At 29.9% G+C, this 27,098-nt stretch overlaps 1 protein-coding gene and 1 long non-coding RNA gene across 7 annotated transcripts in view; one reads left to right on the top strand and one right to left on the bottom strand.

Moving 5' to 3' along the window:
• LOC142236606 (uncharacterized) overlaps positions 1–27,098 on the bottom strand; it is a 747,498-nt gene that overhangs the window by 360,469 nt on the left and 359,931 nt on the right. The window lies entirely within an intron of this gene.
• Positions 5,891–6,784, top strand: LOC142236608 (uncharacterized). The gene is made up of 3 exons (XR_012722110.1): positions 5,891–5,964; positions 6,032–6,124; positions 6,195–6,784. It is a non-coding gene; the product is annotated as an uncharacterized LOC142236608 (long non-coding RNA).

The following is a 27,098-nucleotide window of genomic DNA, read 5'->3' as shown; positions in this document are numbered from 1 at the left end:
TTCACATTACCAAATTTTTAAATTTTATACATTACCATCACCAATAAAGGAAGATACGGTCAAAATTTGGTCAAGGGAAAACGCGTGTAAATAGGTGAAATTGTTTATTTAAAAAATCAAATTAAATTTATTTTTGAGGTTCAATTAGTATAAAATTCAGGAAAAATATTCAGTTAGGCTTTCGCTTTTCCAAATCCGACTTGCCGGGCCTCACGCTGGACACCTGCCATTAGATTTTGTACAGCCACCTTGTCCACCTTCTTCGCCGCAGAAAGCCAGTTTGCCTTGAACTGCTGCTCGTCCTTAACAGTTTTTTGGTCTTCTTTAGGTTCCGCTTGACAATAGCCCAGTATTTCTCAATTGGGCGGAGCTCTGGCGTGTAGGGAGGGTTCTTGTCCTTGGGAACCACCTGCACGTTGTTGGCGGCATACCACTCCATGGCATTTTTACCGTAATGGCAAGATGCCAAATCCGGCCAAAACAGTACGGAACAACCGTGTTTCTTCCTGTCCCGGAAGCTGCTTGTAGTCGGCTTTGACGTAGGTTTCGTCGTCCATTACCGCGCAGTCAAACTTCGTCAGCATCGTCGTGTACAGCCTCCGGGATCGCGCTTTGGCCGTCGTATTTTGTTTATCATCGCGATTTGGAGTCACTACCTTCTTGTAAGTCGATAGTCCGGCTCGTTTTTTGGCTCGATGCACGGTTGTAGACGATACACCCAGCTTATTTGCGGCATCTCGGAGAGAGAGGTTAGGGTTTCGCGATGCGCGAGCAGAATTTTGATACGCTGCTCTTCTTGCTTGGACGGCATTTTGACAACTGAAGAGTGAATTCGAAAATCAAAATAGGAGCAACATTCTACACACATACACCTTCAAAATGAGGGGTGTTCAGGTTTTTTAAATGCAAAATTGAAAGAAATACGTCAAGTTTATGTTGACCAAATTTTGACTGTATCACTCTTTAATACAGATTACTAGTGCCGAATAGGAAACACTTTAATAAATGGGATGCAGGTTATAATCCTGTAGCGACCCTATTTTTTTTTTTTTTTTTTTGAAAAATATTTTTTGGTCAGAATTGACTTTGGAGAGATTGTCGGCATATTATACACTAGCGAGAAGAAAACTAGCGAACTCCAAAGGCAACAAAGGAAAGGTTATATGGTTGTGCCCGTCATGCAGGGAAAGAAGCTTATGATGTGTATTTGATGGGACCACCTGGGTGTGGTTTGCTCACGGTTGCCACAGTTAGTAGAATTCTACCAAAAATGGTGGAATATTTAGTGTTTGGTAGAATTCCTCTCGAACTACGAGCTACTTTACAAATTTTCTATAGAAATAAAAAATTTTTATAGAAATAAAGTTTTGAAAAAAATTTCAAAGAAATAAAATTTTGACAAAATTTTCAAAGAAATAATATTTTTTCTTTGGTAGTTTTTTGGTATTTTTTTTTTTAATTTTGGTAGATTATTTTGGGCTCGATTGGCAAAAAAATAACTGCAAATAAATATTAACAACTTTATTTGTATGTAAAATCTGCTGATGCTCAACAAATTTGTCTAATGAATATGACACATTTGTTGTTGAAATGTGTTTGTAGATGCTTGACAGAGGAAATAATAGAAATATTCTGAATTTTCAACAAATTGTTTTGTTGTGAAATTAGTTGACTGCTATCGATATGGAAACAAAAACAAAAATACAAGACTGGTTACGCGCGCATCGCTGAAAACATGTACGAAAGCTAAAAGAAGTATGCGAAGAATACCGTTAGAACAAAATGAGTATGAGCACATGCACGTGTATGATAGCAAGCAAAGAGCTCATTCATCAGAGAATACAGACAAGCATTTATAAATGCCTGTAAAAAATTTATATTTTTTAAATTTGGTAGTTTCTTAAATGTGTTTGTTGTATGAGATAATTAATAAAACCGTATTAATATCGGGATTAGAGTTATTACAATTCTAATTAACTAGAATATATATCACTGGGCAAAAAGTTGTCAAAATGCTTGCTAGACCCTGGACTACTCAAATTTAAAATCGTCATACATTTACAAAACTGAGTATAGGATTTTCGACACAAAAATGTTACATGTTCCCCGTCCAAAAATAGAATTTTGTCATATTCAGTCTCTGTGTGTACTTAAAAAAATATCTCCAAAATTGATCCGGCAATTTTGCAATTTTGGTGCAATAATTCTGTCAATTTCAATTTAATTTTTTGTCAATACACCAATAAATTTTGTTACAGGTCATTGATAGACTGCAACAAACCACATACAAATTTGTTCGTTCAAATTCAAAAATATTTGTTGAGGATTAAAAGTAACGTTCAACAACAAATATTTTGTACTGTTGGATGCTCAACAAATTACTTACAAATTATGTTATTGAGAACACAAATTATTTGTTGCCTTCTGATGGTAACGATTGCTAACAACTTTTTTGTAATAATGGTTATTAAAAGTACAAATTAGTTTGTTGCAGGAAAATTAACAAATGTTGTTATTGGTTTTCCAACAAAAGTTATTGGTTCTCAAACTTATTTTTATCTGTGTGGGTATACTACGAGGTGCTTTAAACGAATTAAACGATCATAGGAGCTTTGCATCAAACCCCATTGATGCGTTTCAGCCGAGTATTGTGTGATATATGGGCACAATATTTTAAAAGACGCGAAAAGGTGATTTTGCAGCACGGTAACGCTCGTCCATAAGTTGATAAAAACGCGCCAAAAGGAAACCCTAACCCCACCCGCTTTATAGCCTTGACATTGCTCCTTCTGAGTGCTACTTGTTCCGATTGATTACGTATGACTTGGTTAGCGTTAGGGTTAGATATATTGGCAGCCCGTTATTTCAGACTCACTTAGACTATTCAATTCATTGTGATATTACAGCAGTGAATGTCTCTCTGCCAGATTCCATGTTCACCTCAATAAGAAGGGACCTGTTTTTATGGCTAAATACGAATGACGTTTCACATTGCGATCAAGTCACATAAATAAGCTTTGAAACACACAAAAATGTCACCAGTATTACTGACAGGGGATAATGCAAATTTGACCGGACATCAAAAAGCTTTTCAGCGGTGGTTTACGTTGAAGAACCTTCAATAGCATACTGCCACCGTACCCAATCTAACCTAACACTGGCTGGCTGATCAGCATTTTCGTTCTTATGAGGAAGCCAAAAATTGGATCCATTCGCGGTACTTCGATACTTCGATCAATCAGTCTGTTACATTTTTTGTTATTTGAATAAATTTCTTAAAAAATTCCCATATTTTTAATTTACTCTCCCAATAGTTTCTACAATAAATAAGGCTGAATATCCTGCATATACTGAAAAAACAGTTTGTCCGGTTCCAAAGATTTTGTCTTTACTTTAAAAATGTTGGTATTGATTCCGAGCCAAAGAAGCGGAGAATACAAGTAAGTATATTTTTAAGACACAATTCTCTTTTAAATTTGGGTTTTGTGTACTTGCTTCTAGGAAGCAAATTTTAATTTTTCGTTTTTTTTCAGCTTTTTTTTTTTCTTCATATGATATCAAAACGAGTTAACGACAACTTTATTTTCCAAATTCAGACTCGACTTCCAGTAGAAATTATGTTATGTTTCAAATAAAGAGTTGAAAAACATGTCCTATTTTTGAACTACTTTTTGCTTTGTAGTCAAAATGCAAAAAGACAACAAATTTAAAGACAATTTCATTTCATTTCACTTTATTTATAATTATAATCAGAAGCTCAAATAAGGCCAAAATTGATTACAAAAGTTATACATTGGTTTGACACTTAATTATAAAATATAATTTAAGCTCATTAATATCAATACTATATATAATTTTTGAATATATTATTAATATACTAATCAAGATTCAAGAACCTAACACGAACATGGATGAATGGAAGGAAAAAGAGATATTTGTAGCATAAATACAATTAATTTTAAGAATTTTTCTGAACTATTAAAGTCTAGTTGATCTTAGCCCAAAAATCTTTTCTTTCATGTTATGATACCCAGTCAAATCACTTAATTATAAGGACAATACGACTTCATTGAAAAGTTTATCGACTTTTAGACAAGGAAAAAAACTTTATATTAGAGAAATGCGTTCGTATTTTAAAGACATGAAATCTTTGACCTTACGACAATATTTTTTTCAGTGTACCTTCTTATTTATTAATTGCGCCAAATAAACGCCAGTTTTTAATAAATAGCCCAGCTCATTTCTTACATACATTTTTCCCACTCTCGTCCAGTTGTGAGGGCAATCTCAAGGGCAACATATATAAAAATGCAACAGATCACAATAACAAACTTATCCTGTATCATACACAGAAAAAAAGGTGTCTTGTTAATTTTAGGACCAGTTTAACTTCCACATAGTTCAAAAAATTTACTGTAATATAGTTAATTTTTCGTAACCACTGCGAAAATTAACTTAGCTAAAGGAAAACTTATAAAACTTCAGTAAATGTTTTTTAGTTCACTAACTACGAAATGGGACGGATTTTTCCTTAAATAAATTTCCAATACAATAGTTAATGCATCGTTGATTGTATTATAAAAAGACATAGGCAATATAAAAATCTTACTACGAAATGTGGACAATTTACTAAGAAAAATTTTTGTATGGAAAAAAATTTTTGTAGCAAAAATTAACTTAACCACAGTACCGATTCGTATGGCGGCTTCCTACAGCTTATTTCGGTTTTTACTATAAGTTGGAGTATATTTCCTCACATTGAAAATTTTAGATAAAGTAGAATAAAAAGTAGTTAATTTAATCCTTGACGGGTGTATATAATTTTTTATGGATTCCTCGTAAATTTTGAATATATTTTACCTTATCCTATAGATAGAATACCAACTAATCAATAAACGTGATACTGGAAATTGAAGTGAGAAGAAATTATGAAATTATTGCATCATCTTTTTTTTTGTGTTTGTTATTGCGATGATGTTATGGAATGTGTGTTGTTGGTATCTTTTGTGGTGATAGTTTTTTTGTTGCAATAGCGAGATCAGAAAGGGATCATGTGTGTGTGGAGTTGTTTTTCTTTACATATGTGTCCTTTATGACTATTTGTGTCTTTGAGTTTTATTGGTGCATTCAGTTCTGTTGATGCATTTATGAAGCGCACACCTGGTGCGCTTGCGTGCGGTATTTGTGTTTATTAATAAAAATACATTTATTTCGTAACATTTTAGAAACTGATAAGTGAATGGTGTGATGTTAGAGAAAACAAATACACTTTATATTGATAAAAAATAAATAACTCTAAAATAAATCACATATTAAGAAACTGTATATTTCTATTAATAATTTCGTTCGAGTTCGAGTTTAGGTGCTAAAATCAGAAATAAATCAGTAAGAAAAGTATAAAATTATACGCCTTCGATGCAAATTTAAATATAACTTGATGGAGAATAGCTCGAAACAAGTTTTTTATTAAGTGTATATTCTTTAAATGGATTACACGATTAAGAACAGAAAATCGTTTTTAAGCTTATGTAGAACGCTGTTTTTTTAATTTAATATGATGAATTGTTTTCAAGTTATTCCAATATATATAGCGGAAGTGCCTTAATTTTGAACATAACCGTATATCTCAAAAAATCGAGCTCTTAAAAACCAAGTGTAAATTTGGATTCAGCTACCTCAAATTACTAAAAATTTGATATAAATTTTAAATGAACACAAAAACGGTTCAATTTTGTTCCCATGTATTTCTAAAGAAAACTAATCATGAAAAATTGGGATTTTAGCCACTAAACTCGAACTTAATATCCACCATAAATACAAAATGCTATATTGACAAGTGGAAATTATATCTAATTTTATAATATTTTTATTTCATTTATATTCTGAGAAGGATTTCAAAAATGTCCTATTTGTGCATGGATATGATTCCACTAATGTAGTAATTGGATGATTTTTTTCAATGTGGTAAGTTTTTCGTCCATTTGTAATAAAGCCAAAATTTCTATTTATTAAAAATAATTTTCATTTGCAGGATGACAGCAAATCTAATGGTATTTTTTGGAATCTTCTTACTGTTTAATGCTAACTAAGCTGATATCCCTATTTGCTCTAAGAAAATTCTGTTGTAAGATAAAGATAAAAATACCATAGAATTTGTTAATATTTTTATATTTTATATACCTTTTTAACTTCAGAGGCTTATGACGCAAATCCACACAACAAAAACTAGCGAAATCGGTGAAATTGGACAAAAATGAAATGAAAATAGCAACTTATGGCATATATCTTTCATATGGATAGAAAATGGAAATTGATATTAATTAGTTTCATTCTACTAACATAGAATATTACTCTTTTGAAGAAGCAATTACTAACTACCGAAAAGTAACAGCATACAGCGTACGAATAAAAACATTTCTTTTATTGTATATCATAAGCCATAGTTTTATGTAATATAATAATAATTTTTTGAAATAAAATACTGGTAGTTATGAAAAATTGTCTTATATTGTACGAAAAATTTCTTAGTTGTATACAGGCTTGTTGTACCTTTAATTCCTCAATTTATTTACTTCTTTGAAAATTATACTGATAAACAGTTTATTTGAAACCAATTTCTAAATATAGGATTCCCAAAAACTTGTTCATTTTTCCGGATAGCAGGAATATTTTGAATGAGTGTAAGTACATTCTTCCCACAGCGTAGTAAGAATGAACTAAAATACGATGCAATACATAAACTTATTTATAAGAAAATCATGAACTTATCTAGATGAAAAAAATCTTTGGCGCCAAATCATGGTCATTCTTACTATGGGTTAGTTCATTTTTCGTAAACAATAGTAAACTTTTTTTTCGGTGTACTTTTATCCCTATCAAAGTTATTAGAGAAAAGAATAATTGGGAAAAGCTAACATATATGACAACAATCCACCACTAATGAGTTACAAAACACAATGTCAAATAATGAATACTTACACAGAGAACAAAAATGAACTGTTTTATGGGAAAATGAACGGCCTCGTGTGGATATGGAACCAAATTGTGAATTAAATTGTTGGTTTTTATACGACCTTGATTGTTTATTATTTTTGGATTCTTTTAGATTAATTCTATAACTCTAAATATGCAAATAAAAATACTTTACTTCATATTTTTATCCGACGTTTCGTTGGTAATTTCCAACTTCTTCTGGAATGAATTTTATTGAAATCTGGCAACGATAGAAATAACAAAAAGGGGGCCAATTTACATTTATGTGGAGTACCATAAGTCAATCTCTATACTTACATTTAGTCTTTTTTCATATTTTCGATATCATTGTTAAAAGGTAAAAAGTGACGGCACATGAACACCATAATATTAAACACAAATTTAACATAATTTCAAAAATAAATAAATAAAAACTAAATTAAAATATCACAGAGCTTTTTTCTTATGGCTACGATCACAGATGATTGAACTTAAACTAAATGATTGCTAATGTATAAGCAGAATTAAATTTTTTGAGAAACACATAATGCCTTGTTTTCAAGTACCATTTACGAAATTCGTCATTCTCATTAAAGCAAAAAAAAAAAACTAAAAGAAAAGAAAAGAAAAAAATCATTCATCCAGGACCAGATCATTATCACGCTGTAGTTCATTCTTACTATTTGTGAGAAGTGTATCAAAAGTATCTCCTGCTTTAGTTAGAATTGAACTTATTTGTACGATAACTGAAATTTATACTCACGTTTAGTTCATACATTTTTGAGACATGTTTCGTATAATAGCTATGTCAAATTTCTTAAAAAAGCTTCAAAATAAACTAAAACAAAATATTTTTTGCTCCTAAAAATAGGTTAAATTTAGCATCAGTTTAACAACAGACTTTTTTTCTGTGTATGACAATACAAGGCAAAGATGACTGACCGAATAAATAAATTCAAAACAAAACAATAATGCACATAAATTACCATGAATTCCATGTAAAATAAATGAGAAAAAAAAACAGAAACAGAAAACACATCTTATTAAATAAAACGACCGTTAGCAATAGAAAAAAATGCAACAGTGTTTTACCCACACATGTACGGGAATACCTAAAATGGGTGAGATAACTGCTCTCCCTCTCGCACTCACACACCCAACTGCATTTTCATTTCACACTTAATGCACAGTTGGCATCTGAATAGAAAAAATGTCATAGCAACACCTAACCACTTCACACCTACATAACCCATGTGCATACCATGAGATTGTGATACTCTTACTGCAACCATACCTAAGAGGGTCTATAAGGACAACGTACTTCGGTGGTGGTAGGAATGAAACGATGGACTTATGTCTATGACAAATATCCTAACTAACAGGGAGATTGTAAAGAAAGAAACATAAATATATGTTAGGCTATATTAGCACAAATGACACTCCCCATTTTAACCTTTAACCCTCTAATGTCCAATCCCGCCTTTAGTCGGGCTTCGTTAACCCTCTAATGCCCAATCCCGCCTTTAGGCGGGCTTCATTTCATAAGGTAGATTTTAGTAAAACACAACTTTAGACAACAAAAGTGGGTAAAATAAAAAGAAAACTTAATTGAAACCGTTCAAGAGGTTTTGCAGCATATACTGAATTTTACCGTATAATTTTTTTTTTGTTTTCTTGCTTTTGTGTTGTTAACATTGAATAATTAATCCGCTGGAAAAAAAATTGGGGCATTAGAGGGTTAACTACTGAGGTGACATATATATTGAGGTGGTGGTAAATTTTACCTTTTGGAAGAATTTGGAAGAATTTTGGCAGAAAAAGTTTTTTTTTTTTTTTTTAATTATTTGCTTTTAATATGAGTTGGATAACACATTTTTATACCCTGCGCCACACTGTGGAACATGGTATTATAAGTTAGTACATATGTTTAAATTTATGATATCAGACTTGTGGTTAAATAAAACAAGGATTAATAGCACACTGTAATTTAAATAAAAAACAATAACAGAGAGGGTAAAATTTACCACACATACATATTTTTTGTGGTTTCTTTACAACAAAGTAATTTTTTTAATATTGTTTTAAAGCAAAATACAATTTTCTTAATAGTTTTATGTTTTTCTTGATTATCTTCAAAACATTTTTGCAAACAAAATGTTAAGAAATTATTTTTGAGTACTCATAAAATGGGTTTAATTTTCGATAATATTTCTGTTTAACTACACAGATAAAAATTTCACGGAAATTTTTCCAGTTAAAATCTTAATTGAGCTTTAAAAAATATTCAATTAAAAATTTAATTGATTTAACAAAAATTTAATTGAAATAAAAATCAATCACACAAATTAATAGTATCAATTAAATATTTAATTGGATCAATTAATTTTTTAATTGACTCTCAATTAATTTTTTAATTAATACTATCATTTCTGTGATTGAAGACATTTCAATTAAAAAATTAATTGGATCAATTAATTTCGTGATTGAATCAAAAAAAACTTTTTTTGTGTGTAGTTGTTTGTAGTTAAACGAACGCCACATTTAACTTATTGTTTTCGAAATTTTCCCCAGCCCAATGTTCCCAATGTTTCTTTTTTTCAATATGTCTCAAATATTTTATGAACTAAACGTGAGTATAAAGTTCAATGACCGTACACACAGAAAACGTTTTTTCATGATTCAATCCCGAAATTAATTTATCCATTTAATTTGTTAATTGAAATTTCTTCAATCACAAAAATTTTAATTGATGTTGATTGCAAAACTCAATTAATTTTTTCCAGTAAAAACGTAACTATTTTCAATTACTTTCTTAAATGACTAACGGTAATTTTCATGTAGCACCGATAGGCTTTAGTTGCCAGTTAACAGAAAGTCAATTGCACATATCTTCTCTCCGGTTAACTTTGTTAGTAGTTAAGCTCCTAACTAACATATGGAATAACAGGTTGGCTGATAAGTCCCCGGTCTGACACATAGATGGCGCCGCTAGTATTAAATGCATATTTTTTTTATATAGTACCAACCTTCAAATGATTCGTGTCAAAATTTGACGTCTGTAAGTCAATTAGTTTGCGAGATAGAGCGTTTTTTGTGAAGCAACTTTTGTTATTGTGAAAAAAATTAAAAAAAAAACAGAATTTCGTGTTTTGATAAAATAAAATAAAAATACGGTGGAAGCAAAAACTTGGCTTGATAATGAGTTTCCGGACTCTGCCCCAGGGAAATCAACAATAATTGATTGGTCTGCAAAATTCAAGCGTGGTGAAATGAGCACGGAGGACGGTGAACGCAGTGGACGCCCGAAAGAGGTGGTTACCGACGAAAACATCAAAAAAATCCAAAATGATTTTGAATGACCGTAAAATGAAGTTGATCGACATAGCAGAGGCCTTAAAGATATCAAAGGAACGTGTTGGTCATATCATTCATCAGTATTTGGATATGCGGAAGCTCTGTGCAAAATGGGTGCGCGCGCGAGCTCATATTTGACCAAAAACTCGTAATACACCCGAGTTTTTCCGTTGATATGTGACAATGGATGAAACATGGCTCCATCACTACACCCTCACAAAAAATCGCTTCTGTAACATATACTCCCAAACATATTTTGCTTCAAGCATATACATTTTTGGATATTGCCCAAACATTTATATGTTTGATCTCTTCCAATATATAATATGTTTGAAAGCATATTGGTCTAAACAATATATGTTTGGGTAGTCTAAGTTCCAAACATTTTGTATTTTTGCATCCAAATTCAATAATGTTGTCTTCTAAAAAACAATATGTTACTATGTGAACATATAATATGTGTGGAAGCATTTTGCACCCAAAAATATTATATGCTTAAAAAAATTCTCCCAAACAATATTGTGCTCAAAATTTTATTTATTTATTTATATATTTACAATCATAATGAATTATGAAAATAAACAGGTAATATAGGTGCTAACAACATAGGTTTTCGACCCGAATGCTCAAAATTTTGTTTCTGCCCAATTGTATATTCCCCGACATCTTTCTCACTTCCACGAGATTTTTTAGTTCTTAGCACCTTTTTCTGTAATACAAACATTGTAGAAGAAATTATTCAATTTTATGATTTTTTTAATTTAATTTTACCTTTTGCCGGACGGGGATTCGAACAGCGGACCACACAGTTTGTAAGGATCAAAGAAGTAGCTGATCAATTGCCCAAGGAAAAATAAAATGTTAATTTTGTAATAACAAGCAACAACCACCAACTTAATTCAATATCGCTCCCTGTTAAATAGCGCTCCAAGCTACTAAACACATATATGTTTATAGGCTATTTCTAAATTAATATATATTTGCATCCAAGCATATTATATTTACAAACATTTTATGTCCCAAACATAATATGTTCTAACATATTAACATATATGTCCCAAACATGTTATGCTAGTTTATGAACATTATATGCTTGCACTCAAAAATATTGTGTTTAAAAATTTGTGTTCCAAACATATAATGTTTATAGCCAAACATATGAAAAACAGTCTTTTTCATCCGTGTACACTCCTGAATACAATCGACAGTCGGCTGAGTGGACAGCGATCGGTGAACCGTCTCCGATGCGTGGAAAGACTCAAAAGTTCGCTAGCAAAGTAATGGCCTCTGTTTTTTGGGATGCGCATGGAATAATTTTTATTGATTATCTTGAGAAGGGAAAATCCATCAACAGTGACTATTATATGGCGTTATTGGAGCGTTTGACTATTATATGGCGTATTTGATCGCGGCAAAACGGCTCCATATGAAGAAGAAAAAAGTGTTGTTCCACCATGACAACGCACCGTGCCACAAGTCATTGAGAACGATGGCAAAACTTCATGAATTGGGCTTCGAATTGCTTCCCCATCCACCGTATTCTCCAGATCTGGCCCCCAGCGACTTTTTCTTGTTCTCAGACCTCAAAAGGATGCTCGCAGAGAAAAAATTTGGCTGCAATGAAGAGTTGATCGCCGAAACTTAGGCTTATTTTGAGACAAAACCGAAGGAGTACTACCAAAATGGTATCAAAAAATTGGAAGGTCGTTATAATCGTGTTTTTCTTTGTTAGACCGGGGACTTACCAGCCAACCTGTTATATAGGCAAGATGACAGATATGTCCATAGTGCGGTTTATAAGTTCGTTAGCTAACGAAGCTCTAACGGAGCTTCATAAAAATGGGGGTTAGTATTTTAGTTTGATTAAAAAATTGATTGTTTGATATACATTTTTAGTTAAAAATTAAGAAAAAAAAAAACAAGTAAGGAAAGTCTAAAGTCGGGCGGGGCCGACTATATTATACCGTGCACCACTTTGTAGATCTAAATTTTCGATACCATATCACATCCGTCAAATATGTTGGGGTTTGTCCCAAATACATACATTTAAATATCACTCGATCTGGACAGAAATTGATAGACTTCTACAAAATCTATAGACTCAAAATTTAAGTCGGCTAATGCACTAGGGTGGAACACAATGTTAGTAAAAAAATATGGGAAACATTTAAATCTGAAGCAATTTTAAGGAAAGTTCGCAAAAGTTTATTTATGATTTATCGCTCGATATATATGTATTAGAAGTTTAGGAAAATTAGAGTCGTTTTTACAACTTTCGAATAAGCAGTGGCGATTTTACAAGGAAAATGTAGGTATTTTGACCATTTTTGTCGAAATCAGAAAAACATATATATGGGAGCTATATCTAAATCTCAACCGATTTCAACCAAATTTGGCACGTATAGCTACAATGCTAATTCTACTCCCTGTGCAAAATTTCAACTAATTCGGAGCAAAAAATTGACCTCTGTGGTCCTATGAGTGTAAATCGGGTGAAAGCTATATATGGGAGCTATATCTAAATCTGAACCGATTTCAACCAAATTTGGCACGCATACACAGAAAGAAGTTTTCACGAAAATTTTTCCAAAAAAAATCTTAATTGAGTTTTAAAAAAATATTCAATTAAAAATTTAATTGATTCAAAAAATTTTTTGATTGAAATAAAAATCAATCACACAAATTAATAGTATCAATTAAATATTTAATTGGATCAATTAATTTTTTAATTGACTGTCAATTAATTTTTTAATTGATACTATCATTTCTGTGATTGAAGACATTTCAATTAAAAAATTAATTGGATCAATTAATTTCGTGATTGAATCAGAAAATTTTTTTTTGTGTGTAGCTACAATGCTAATTCTACTCCCTGTGGAAAATTTCAATTAAATCGGAGTAAAAGATTGGCCACTGTGGCCATATGTTCAATTGTCATTCAATTAATTTTTTAATTGACTGTCAATTAATTTTTTAATTGATACTATCATTTCTGTGATTGAAGACATTTCAATTAAAACATTAATTGGATCAATTAATTTCGTGATTGAATCAGAAAAAAATTTTTTTGTGTGTAGCTACAATGCTAATTCTACTCCCTGTGGTAAATTTCAATTAAATCGGAGTAAAAGCTTGGCCACTGTGGCCATATGAGTGTAAATCGGGCGAACGATATATATGGGAGCTATATCTAAATCTGAACCGATTTCAACCAAATTTGGCACGCATAGCTACAATGCTAATTCTACTCCCTGTGGAAAATTTGGGCCAAAACTCTGGCTTTTAGGACCATATTAGTCCATATCGGTCGAAAGATATATATGGGAGCTATATCTAAATCTGAACCGATTTCAATCAAATTTTGCACACTTGACTATACTACTAATTGTACTCCTAGTGCAAAATTTCAACCGAATTCGGCCAAAAATCTGGCTTCTGGCGCCATATAAGTCCATACCGGGCGAAATATATATATGAGAGCTATATCTAAATCTGAACCGATTTCAATAAAATTTTGCACACTTGACTATACGACTAAGTGTTATGTTTGTACAAAATTTCAAGCAAATCGGTATAAATGGTATATATGGGAGCTATATCCAAATCTGAACCGATTTCTTTCAAAATCAATAGGGTTCTATTCTGACCCAAATTAGGAACATGTGCCAGATTTGAAGGCAATTGGACTTAAATTGCGACGTAGACTTTGATCACAAAAATGTGTTCACAGACAGACGGACGGACATGGTTATATCGACTCAGGGACCCACCCTGAGCATTATTGCCAAAGACACAATGTGTCTATCTCGTCTCCTTCTGGGTGTTACAAACATATGCACTAACTTATAATACCCTGTTCCACACACTGAAAAAACAGTGAACCCACCAGAAAGAAAACTTTCGGTTAATTTTAGAAAATTTTCAATATTTGTAGAAAATTTTAACTAAACAGTATTACAAACATTGACATCACGCCGATGTCATAAAAATAAGTAAATATTTTCCGAAAAATTCAAGAAAAATTGTTAGACATAACTAAGTTTTTTCACTTGTTAAAGAAAATTTTGTAGTTTGAAGGAAAAACTTGGAGTTCAAAATTGCAAGAATGTCTTTAGTGACATACGAAGTTCATGATGGATGCATTTTTGGTAAAATTTACAAATTTAAAGAAATTCTGAACTATTTTGTGGAAGACACGAATTTAGTTAATCTTTATGCTTCAGTTGAGTATATTTTTTTCCTCGGGTTTAGTTAATTTAACTAACGTACACAAAAAAATATTAAAGTAAAGAAAACTTTCTCCAAACATAATAATTCCATGAACTAAAATAAAGTTAAATTGGCTTTAGTGAAATAGAGAGTTCACTTTTTTTTTGAGTGCAGTGTGGCGCAGGATATAAAAATTTTCAATCATTGACTTAATTAATTTAATGCCTCTATCTTGATTAAAAAGTTAATTGTATCAATCAATTTATTAATTGAAAAAAAAAAATCAACTTCAATCAACTTTTTAATTGGAAATATTTTGGTGATATTTTTTTTGTGCACATACAGCAAACGAAAGTTTTCGTATGATTCCCAAAAATAGTAAGAATAAACTACAGTATGGTTAAAATGGCCATGATTTGGCGCCAACGATTTTTTCTCTACTTCTAGTTCATGTTTCCTTCTATGAGTGAGTTGTAGTTAAAAACTACACCAGGGTAAACATTAACAACGCTTTGTGGAAATCTCAAAAAGTGGAATATAATTTAGTTCAATTTTCGTAGCACGTAGTTTATTCTTGCTATACAATTGTTCACTTATTTTTTTTCTGTGTAACCCTTTCGATACTTCTTTTTTGTTTACAATTTTAAAAATTTTCGTTGTTACGTTATTTACTTAGAATATAAAAAAAATATATATATTTTAAAATCGAAAAAACCCCCAAAGGGTTAAGGCCAACCATAAAACAGAAGACGAATAAGAAACAGGAAATATTATGGAAAATTAAGCCACAGTTGAAATCGAACACATCATTTCCGCAGCAGGATACTGACACTAAACCAAACAAACAAAAAAGAGCTTTGAAATAAACAAATGGGCATTAAAAAGAAAAACCGAGGGAATCGTGAAAGAGAAATTGAAAAACAAATTGGAAAAGCGAAAGAGTTCATAAAACAAATGAGAGCAAAAATTTCCGGTTTCATAAAGAATTTTATAAAATTTTATAGGAAACTAAGAGAACCCCAAAACAAAACTAACTAACTGAGAGAATCCATAAAATCTCTTACATCTCTTAAGGCGCATGTGTTTCAGTTGATAACGAGCGAATGAAACATATAAAAAGTACTCGCCGATAAGTGACGTTGTTACTAGCCAACAAATAATCAAATAGAAGTTTTACCTACCATTGTTTGCATTATAAAAGCATCCCCCCAACTGCTTAAAAAAAAAATACTGCAAAATTTTCACATTTAGCTCCTTTACCTATTTTTGTAGCACTCACACATGTACACTTCTCTTTGCTTTATAAAAGCAGCTATAAATTTTTTTTTCCAATACAATGAACTAGAAAAAAAGAACATATGAAATATTCCAGTAAAAATGCATTACATTGTTCTCTAGATGTTGACAAAGACATTTTCAAAGAAAGAAAAAAGGAAACAAAAAAAAACGGATAGCTTTTAACAACAAAACTAGGTAAAATTGCACTGATGTTTGTTGACATGCCTATACACGTGTATGGGTATTTAGGTAAGGATAACGATACGATACGAGTGACGAAATAAATGACGTTGCATCAGCTTACAATAACAATTTCCCTTGGCAGAGTCATTTGAAATAACAAAAACAAATTGCATGATATTAACAAATATGCGAAGGAGAACAACAGAATAACAACGAATAATAACGCCAACACATTAAGGAGTAATTGTAACCCCACTCGACTGTACTATCAAATGCATCTATGGTAATTTTCTTTGGAAATGCCTCGCAATAACAAAACAAAAATTAGTTTGTAAATTATTACAAAGTTTGAACTTTTAATAAAGTTCATAATACCTACAACGAGTTAGTAAAAATTCTGATGGAGACAGCTCGCGAAATTCATTTCCACATTTTCTTCACCATCTATATACAATATAATATTAAATTTTACAAAGATCTCGCTAAGAACGTAAACTAAATTATTCTATTGACCACCAACCAACCCTTTCCATATACTGAGCTAGGAACAACTTACGTTGGAAATGTAGCCAGTAAATGGCACTGAAAACTAATTGCATGCGCAAAATGTTCTTGACATTTTTTGGCAAAAAAATGCTAATGTGTTGCTTTCATTCACCAGCGTGAATGCTGGAGAAAAATTCTATTTTAGAACACACATACATTTGTAAGTGTGTGCATTAAAACGGAAAAAATAACTAAAGAATTTTTATAAGAATTAGGAAGAAAAAAAAAAACAAATGAATATCAATTTTAAGTCTAAATGTTCAAAGCTAATATTTTTGCAAAGGGCAAAGTTGATAATAACACTAGGTAACAAATAACAAAATTTTCTCTGTGATTTGTTTCTAGCATATTTTTTCTTATTGATTTTATGTGAATTTTTATATGGTTTTTTCTGCCACATTTTTACTAAAAAAACGCCGTTTTTTAACCTTTTTAAGCCGCCAACATCCAAACTTCTTACCCGAGTTGAAAATTTTCTGAGAATGAGTTGTAGACGGCTCAATTTTCTTTAATTTGAGTAGTATTAGGATCAAAAAGGTCAAAGAAAACGAAAGATATGCTCAAAATTGTAGGTGTACCTCCAAAAATTAAAAAAAATTAAAAAAATTGTATCTCGAAAACCAATCGACAGAAAATTTTTTAAAACTCATTTTCGTGTTTAGTAGGTCAAAATCAATAAGAAAAAATATGCTAGAAACAAATCACAAAACGACTGTTGGCTAGTGTAATTAGACTGACTTTAGAGCAAATATTTAGAGATGATGTTTTGTAAAGAGATTCCAAATTTAGGTTATTCACTAAGAGGCTACATCTACATAAATAATTCGAGTCAAATTTATATAAGAAAAAATTAAAAGGATGTATTCGAAAACTCTATGACACGCTACACTAGAAGTCCCGTTGTGGTAAGGTCGTACATAGCTTTGAATCTTATAAATTTTGTAATTTCCCCCTTAAAATGGCCACTGTTTCGTGCTGATATTTTAAACTTTAAAAATGTTACCTCGATTCTTTCCTTTGCACGAAAAAAAAGCCTGCGTATCCTGCATTCTCTTTTTCCGTTTACTACAATCAAACAACAAACAAAAATCATAATCGTAAAATAAGGTGGGCGAAAAGTTTTTTAAATATTTTCAGTGCCCCTGAAGGTATGCTACAATTCCTTCGCACTAAGACCTTTTAAATGCATGTAAATGTATACAAAAATAAAACAAAATCAAACTATAGGCCAGGATTCAACTCACAGTATTTTAAGAAATGCCACTTCAACTTAAACAACAAACGCTGCAATTTTGTTGGAATGAGAAGTAGGCTAAAATACTAAAAACATATAAAAAATTTGTACGTGTGCCTTTAAGAGATGAAAATAAACTTTCAACATATAAAATATTTTCAAATATATTTACATCATTTACACACAAATATGGGACATTTCACAAAAAATTTCTTGTCTTCAATTACAAACTTCATTACAATAATTCCAATAATTTTTAATTGAAATTTTAACAATACCAATGCCCTGGTCAATTAAACAATTAAATCATTAAAGATATAAATTCATGTCATTGATATTTTTCTATTAAAAAAATAAAATAATTAATATTAATTATTAATATTACTTAATAACACATAAATATATATATTTTTAATTGAATTACGATTTAAATTAAATGAATATTGATTATGTTTCCTCTTCTTTGTATAAAAATGAGATAGTGACACGAAATTTTATCAATTAAAAAGACTCAATTTTTTTTTGTGAAAATATTAATTATTTATACAAATGAACACAAATTAATAACAAATTTCAGAATCCATAATTACTTGGCAATCATTTAAATATTTTGGTGCAAGGCTGATTTTTTTTCACTTTGCCAACAATAGCCAGTTACGCTTGAACTCCAACATTTTAAATGGACTCAGAGGCAAATGCTTTCAGTGGGTTAGAACCACGGTTGCCACAGTTAGATTTGGTAGATTGGTAGAATTCTTGACGTTTTGGTAGAGTTTCCTCTCCAACTAAGAGGTACTTCACATAGAAATATGATTTTGACAAAATTTTCTATAGAAGTAAAATTTTAACAAAATTTTCTATGGAAGTGAAATATTGACAAAATTTTCTATGGAAGTAAAATATTGACAAAATTTTCTATGGAAGTAAGATTTTAACAAAATTTTCTATGGTAGTAAAATTTTGACAAAATTTTCTATGAAAGTAAAATTTTAACAAAATTTTCTATGGAAGTAAGATTTTAACAAAATTTTCTATGGAAGTAAAATATTGACAAAATTTTCTATGAAAGTAAAATTTTAACAAAATTTTCTATGGAAGTAAAATTTTGACAAAATTTTCTATGGAAGTAAAATTTTGACAAAATTTTCTATGAAAGTAAAATTTTGACAAAATTTTCTATGGAAGTAAAATTTTGACAAAATTTTCTATGAAAGTAAAATTTTAACAAAATTTTCTATGGAAGTAAGATTTTGACAAAATTTTCTATGGAAGTAAAATATTGACAAAATTTTCTATGGAAGTAAGATTTTAACAAAATTTTCTATGGTAGTAAAATTCTGACAAAATTTTCTATGAAAGTAAAATTTTAACAAAATTTTCTATGGAAGTAAGATTTTAACAAAATTTTCTATGGAAGTAAAATATTGACAAAATTTTCTATGAAAGTAAAATTTTAACAAAATTTTCTATGGAAGTAAAATTTTGACAAAATTTTCTATGGTAGTAAAATTTTCTATGAAAGTAAAATTTTAACAAAATTTTCTATGGAAGTAAGATTTTAACAAAATTTTCTATGGAAGTAAAATATTGACAAAATTTTCTATGGAAGTAAGATTTTAACAAAATTTTCTATGGAAGTAAAATATTGACAAAATTTTCTATGGAAGTAAAAAAATGACAAAATTTTCTATGGAAGTAAGATTTTAACAAAATTTTCTATGGTAGTAAAATTTTGACAAAATTTTCTATGAAAGTAAAATTTTAACAAAATTTTCTATGGAAGTAAGATTTTAACAAAATTTTCTATGAAAGAAAAATTTTAACAAAATTTTCTATGGAAGTAAAATTTTGACAAAATTTTCTATGAAAGTAAAATTTTAACAAAATTTTCTATGGAAGTAAGATTTTAACAAAATTTTCTATGGAAGTAAAATATTGACAAACTTTTCTATGGAAGTAAAATATTGACAAACTTTTCTATGAAAGTAAAATTTTAACAAAATTTTCTATGGAAGTAAGATTTTGACAAAATTTTCTATGGAAGTAAAATATTGACAAAATTTGCTATGGAAGTAAGATTTTAACAAAATTTTCTATGGAAGTAAGATTTTAACAAAATTTTCTATGGAAGTAAAATATTGACAAAATTTTCTATGAAAGTAAGATTTTAACAAAATTTTCTATGGAAGTAAGATTTTAACAAAATTTTCTATGGAAGTAAAATATTGACAAAATTGTCTATGAAAGTAAAATTTTAACAAAATTTTCTATGAAAGTAAAATTTTAAAAAAATTTCTATGGAAGTAAAATTTTGACAAAATTTTCTATGGAAGTAAAATTTTGACAAAATTTTCTATGAAAGTAAAATTTTAACAAAATTTTCTATGGAAGTAAGATTTTAACAAAATTTTCTATGGAAGTAAAATATTGACAAACTTTTCTATGAAAGTAAAATTTTCTATGGAAGTAAGATTTTGACAAAATTTTCTATGGAAGTAAAATATTGACAAAATTTTCTATGGAAGTAAGATTTTAACAAAATTTTCTATGGTAGTAAAATTTTGACAAAATTTTCTATGAAAGTAAAATTTGAACAAAATTTTCTATGGAAGTAAGATTTTAACAAAATTTTCTATGAAAGTAAAATTTTAACAAAATTTTCTATGGAAGTAAGATTTTAACAAAATTTTCTATGGAAGTAAAATATTGACAAAATTTTCTATGAAAGTAAAATTTTTACAAAATTTTCTATGGAAGTACAATTTTGACAAAATTTTCTATGGAAGTAAAATATTGAAAAATTTTCTATGGAAGTAAAATTTAAACAAAAAATATTCTATGGAAGTAAAATTTTGGCAAAATTTTCTATGGAATTAAAATTTTAACAATATATTCTATGGAAGTAAGATTTTAACAAAATTTTGACAAAATTTTCTAAGGAAGTAAAATTTTGACAAAATTTTCTATGGAAGTAAAATTTTAACAAAATTTTCTATGAAAGTAAAATTTTGACAAAATTTTCTAAGGAAGTAAAATTTTGACAAAATTTTCTATGGAAGTACAATTTTGACAAAATTTTCTATAGTACAATTTTGATAAAATTTTCTATAGAAATAAAATTTTGACAAAATTTTCTATGGAAGTAAAATTTTGACAAACTTTTCTATAGAAGTAAAATTTTGACAAAATTTTCTATGGAAGTAAGATTTTAACAAAATTTTCTATGGAAGTAAGATATTAAGAAAATTTTCTATAGAAGTAAAATTTTGACAAAATTTTCTATGGAAGTAAGATATTAAGAAAATTTTCTATAGAAGTAAAATTTTGACAAAATTTTCTATGGAAGTAAGATTTTAACAAAATTTTCTATGGAAGTACAATTTTGACAAAATTTTCTATAGAAGTACAATTTTGATAAAATTTTCTATGGAAGTAAAATATTGACAAAATTTTCTATGGAAGTAAAATTTTGACAAAATTTCTAAAAAATTCAATATCTTTAAAAATATTAACCTTCGTGGTAGATCATACTATAAAAGTCAATGGTGAATAGTTCTCTCTTTTTGTAGAAGTAGTAACTTTCCCTTATTAATGCAAGCTATAATCGTTATGAAATTTAAAATTCAACACATTTAAAACTCAAGGGATATTTATACACCCAAAAAATTATCGCTAATAGGAGAAATCATACTATATAATATTGCAAATAATGCAATAAACTTCTAAAATAAAATAAGGCATTTCTTCCTAAAAAAAGCTAATTTTTTCATACTATCCACAAATATTAGATCAAAAATTTCAAAAAAGAAAAAAAGTTTTTATGAGTTTGGTACTTTTTTGGTAAAATTTTCTTCAAATTTTGGTATATGGCTTGTACCACAATTTGAGCAAAATATAATGGGCTGTCAATAAAACAAATTTCAGCTGTTATTTCTACTGTGGCAGATTTACCAGTATGATTTTGGTCAAATATATGTATGGGAACTTCCTTTAATATCAAAGTTCGAACGGCGAAACTTTGGTTTGAAACTCTCAAAAATGTCCAAACCACCACTGAAAATGTTTTTTGTGTTCGTTCGAAAATGCGATTGAACCCAAAAGCCTTTGTATGCAAGACTAACAATTGCACCAAGATGGCCCTCTATGTCACTGGTCAATTAATTAGTTTCTGTGTCCATCTAACCTTGACGTTTTGTTAGTCCGTGCATCTATTTGTCGTTTGGAATTTGGATAAACTCCACTAATAGCTTTCAGAAATATTTGTCGCCAATCGAACACAAGTAATTCACTCTCTAAATTTATTGTGGAACACCTCATATACACAATCACATAAGTTTGAGGGAAATTTACACAAATTGAGGACGAAAAATTTGGTCTTAAATTGTAAAAACCCTAAGAATAAAATAAAAATACGCAGACAATCTGCTAACCAACCGTCCTCAAAGTAGTACAGCTATCATCCCTTTTTCATAAACATTCCAACTCTCGGTGACCTCACGTTGGGCCTACACAAACTTGTGGTGCTTTAACTGGCATGAGCGCTGGGTTCTAAGGAAGGAAAATGCAAAACCCACACGGTCTTGCAAATTTGTTTACAAGTTTGTGAAAAGATTTAAATAGAGTTTTTTTTTTCGAACTACTTAAGTTAACAAAACCTCACAAATGGATCTAAGCTTTCAAAAACTTAAATGAACTACAGGGTAAAAGTGAAATGAAAGACGGATACAAAAACCATGACAAGATATTTGGGCATACCTGCCATGGCAAAAAAAATAGACCTAAAAACATAATGCAATAAATGCAGAATTTTTAAGACAAACTCAAAAATGGAAATACGAATACTGGAGAAAAAATATTTTTTTATTATTTTTATCCGCTTTTCCTCAGATTTCTTTTTTTATAAAAAGAAAAACTAATTTCATTAACAGCACCTGTGTGCGTTTTACATTAGAAATTTACAGTATACAATTTTTTGAATTATGAGTTTATGTCTTGACATAAAATTAACTGAAAATATCAGCAGATGTATCTGTGCGATGAAAAATTGTCTTCGTAAAAAAATGTTGAAAATTTTCTAAGCACCATATTCGGCTAAATGTATAAGATATAAATCATCGTTGAGCTATATCAAAGAATTATCATTAAATTTAATTTGTAAGAAGAGTTCGGTGTTATAATTCAATTTGCCTGGACTAAGTAACATCTTCATAAAGCTCCGTTAGGTCACAAACTTTTAAAAGATACAATGGATACGTATGATATTCTGTTAGGAACTTAAATGCCAAAAAAATCAGTTAATATTAAATTGCAAGAAAAATATTTTAATTAATTTATATTAAAAATTTACTTTTTTAAACTTATACACAGACGAAAAAGAATGTTTTTCATATGTTTGGGTGTAAAAATTATATGTTTGGAAGTCAAATGAAAATCGTGTCAAAATTTTATTTGTATAGAAAATTTTGTCAAAGTTTAATTTCTATAGAAAATTTTATCAAAATTGTATTTCTATAAAAAACTTTGTCAATATTTTATTTGTATAGAACTTTTTATTAAAATTTTTATTTTTGTGGAAGATATTGTCAAAATTTTAACTCTACTGAAAATGTTGGTAAAATTTTTATTTTTGTGGAAAATATTGTCGACATTTTATTTAATAAAAAAAAATTGTAAAAAGTTTACCTCTAATGAAAATTGTGTCAAAATTTTATTTGTATAGAAAATTTTGTCACAATTTTGTTTCTATAGAAAATTTTGACCAAATTTTATTTCTATAGAAAATTTTGACCAAATTTTATTTCTACAGAAAATTTTATAATTTTTTTTCTATATAAAACTTAGTCAAAATTTTATTTGTATAGAAAATTTTGTTAACATTTTTATTTTTGTGGAAAATATTGTCAACATTTGATTTATATTAAAAAATTTGTAAAATTTTATCCCTTATGAAAATTGTGTCAAAATTTTATTTATATAGAAAATTTTGTCAAAATTTTATTTCTACAGAAAATTTTATAATTTTTTTTCTATATAAAACTTAGTCAAACACAATATTTTGAAGTGCAAACATGTAATGTTCATAAACTAGCATAACATGTTTGGGACCTATATGTTAATATGTTAGAACATATTATGTTTGGGATATAAAATGTTTGTAAATATAATGTGCTTAGATACAAATATATATTAATTTGGAAGTAACCTATAAACATATATGTGTTTAAAAAGAGAGACCTAGAGAGTATGCTGCAAGTAAATTAATGGAAATAACCAATTGGCGCCTTAAAAATATATCCACACAAGAAAATTTCATCAAATTTTTTTACTACCAGTATATGCCCTAAGGTGAAACATAATATGTTTGAAAAATACAAACAATATTTTGTTTGGACCAATTCGGAAAATATATATGCTTGAATTGCTTTGTTTGGGGTATATGCAACAGAAGCGATTTTTTTTTTTTTTTTTTTTTTTGAGGGTGTAGTTAAGTCACAGAGGATTTAAGTATATGAAAATGTCTCTAAGAATACAGTGAAGGGACCCATATCGATTAATTTGACCATGCCAAGGCGTGAGATGTGAACCTCAAATATATCTTTTTTCCAATTCAGGGTTAATTTTGATATAGTAGAGTCCCTCGACCTTTTGTCCTTCCCCATGTAGTCGATGAGAATCACACCTTGAGATTCCTAGAAAATAGTGACCATCACCTTTCCGGTCCATAGGCCAGCGGAGCGTAGTTTACAGATTCTATTCCTTGATCTCCGATGTGTATCGCTGCAATTACTCATGAGTAAGGAACATTTGCATAATTCACGACGGAACCATTAGCAAAATAGTTAAAATAAAATATGATTCATTAGCGAACCATCAAACAATGGATGCTATTGAACTGTGAAAGGTGATCAAAACCGTGAAGATGATTGGTATCGAAGAGTATGAGTTTAATCGTGAACATGAACATGAGTGTGATTGTTTTGTGTGCCTATATTTTACTGTGAGTATGAATTTTTATCGATAACATACATTTTTATCGTGAACATGAATTCTATCGTGAACATGAATTTTGTTGTGAAAACAGAATTTGATATTCACTCACGCTCGATACGTTTTTGTTTAGTCCCATTCACGCAGATCCATGAGATTTTGTTGAAATTTCACGATTCCCGAGTGAAAATATTGTATTTACAAATTACGTTGTTAGCTCAAATTTAAACATAATTTTAATTGTATTGACAAGAAAATTCATTGATTTTTGATCTCTAAACTAAAATTGAAGTTTGAAAAAATTGGGTCCGATGGATGTTTATTCACCCCGCACGATTGCTCTCTGTGTCCTATACATTTCAAGTAAATCGGATTAGTCAGGATATGGGAAGGTTCATTCCTGGTCGAAAAATCAAAAAAATCGGTAACCATTTTTCGGGGCAATACTGCAATCTAAGTTCCATCCATATTACAAATAAAAGTAGAAAATTTAATTTTTTAATATGCTTAAAAAAATTGGAAAAAAGAAAAATATAAAATATAATGAACTGCATTTTCTTTGAGGGACCTTGAAGTTGTTCTGAAAATTTCAAGAAACAAGAGATTGACAAGATTTAATAAAAGCTAAACTTTCAAAATGAATGAAAAGGCGATGGGGAACGATGGGCTAAATACACTGTAGAATAAGATTTGGGTTTATTCTAAAGTACACGTGGGACAGTTATGTATGACCACCCCTTTAAAATCGTAGAAAGGGGTGCCCCTCTCCATAGAATGCTTTGTTTGTCGAGGCACCATTTTTCCGAGGAACATATTTTCTCATAAAGCCGACCAAATGCAAGTTGTCCTCTCCGACCATACAGAAAATGGTTCATAAAGTTTTATTTCCCACAATACCCCTCAAATGGTGAAGATTATCAATTTAATAGGTTTTAATATTTAGCCCTTTCTTACTTGTTGCTATCAGAAATGATCCTGCATCCAGTGTGATCAGGATGTCACTATGTCACAGATGTAGAGAAAAGTACATATCGCTCTATGTCTCAGTACTTTCTTTGCTTTCCATTTAAAACAAACAGTTTCTAATGAAAGCCCTATGAATTACCCTTTTTTGCTATGACAATGGCATGTACTCGTAACTATAAAATTAGTTGTGTATGTCAAAACTTTTATGACATTCTAACAAATTTTGGTATTTGTTTGTTAAATTCTTAATACGTGTAGCTTTAAAGCATTTCGTTGTCGTTGCTTCGTTTAAATGGATATTTGTAGGTCTCCAAAGAACACTCAATTTAAAAATGAAATTTAACTTTTCAGAAGTATTAAAATGTAAACAAACTGTAAATGTAGCTAAAATGCATAGAAAAAGGAGCCTATGAGGACGACAAGGGATCAATTTAATAACAAACAATAAATACACACACAGACATACCTTTGAAACAAGCACACCCCATGATGTATCCCATCATCAGCGTAAACTTTGATAAGCTTAACCTTGACGCTAATGATGGCAACGACGACAAAACGACAAAAGAGATTTGGTCGATGTGTGTGTGTGTAGGTAGGTAGGACGATGATGATGATGATGATGACGTTGTGGTTAAAAGAAGGTGTTGCTAAAATGCCACAGGGAGAACAAGTATTCCTTTCGCTGCTTTTGGTTGATGTCTAAAATTACTTTTCTCTGCTGTTCTTAGTTGTTGGTGTTTTTGTTTATTTTGGCACTTCACCTCAACAGACAGTCGAAAATATGAACATGTGTAGTCATATAAGTATTTCATACACTTGCACGAACACACTCCGACATTTATGCACTGAGAGTTAGACACAAAGATTGTAGTTGAGCATATGTCTAACACAGGAGAATATTCAACACCCGCTCTCCGTTGTAGCCTCAACAAAGAAAATCTGTTGTTGGCGAGAAAGATGTTTTAAAAACACACACTCGTTATGTGTGTGTTTGTGTATTGTCAGTGTTTGTGTCAGTAGTGTGGTACATTCACATTTTATTATTAATGGCAAGAGCAATAAGTTGACAACTCCAACACACCACACTTTGACTACACACGCATACTGGCATTACATTAAGCGGAGAGTATTTTACTGGTCTGTCATCAATACTTAAACACTCACGCATACACAATGGAGGAGCACTTAAGAGCAGATATTCACAATATGCTATGGTTTAGTTGGTGTTGTTGTTGCTACTGGGAAACGGATGTTATCAGTAAATTGTAGTGGTACCTCAATGGGTATGTATGCGTGTTGGTATTCCAAATGTTTGAATATTTGCGTTATGTTATATTTTGCTTTATGTTGCAAATATCTTAAATAA

This window comes from Haematobia irritans, chromosome 4 (genome assembly GCF_050003625.1).
Source record: "Haematobia irritans isolate KBUSLIRL chromosome 4, ASM5000362v1, whole genome shotgun sequence".
NCBI lineage: Eukaryota > Metazoa > Arthropoda > Insecta > Diptera > Muscidae > Haematobia > Haematobia irritans.
The sequence above is the reverse complement of the archived record's forward strand: the minus strand, read 5'-3'. Positions and strand labels throughout refer to the sequence as shown.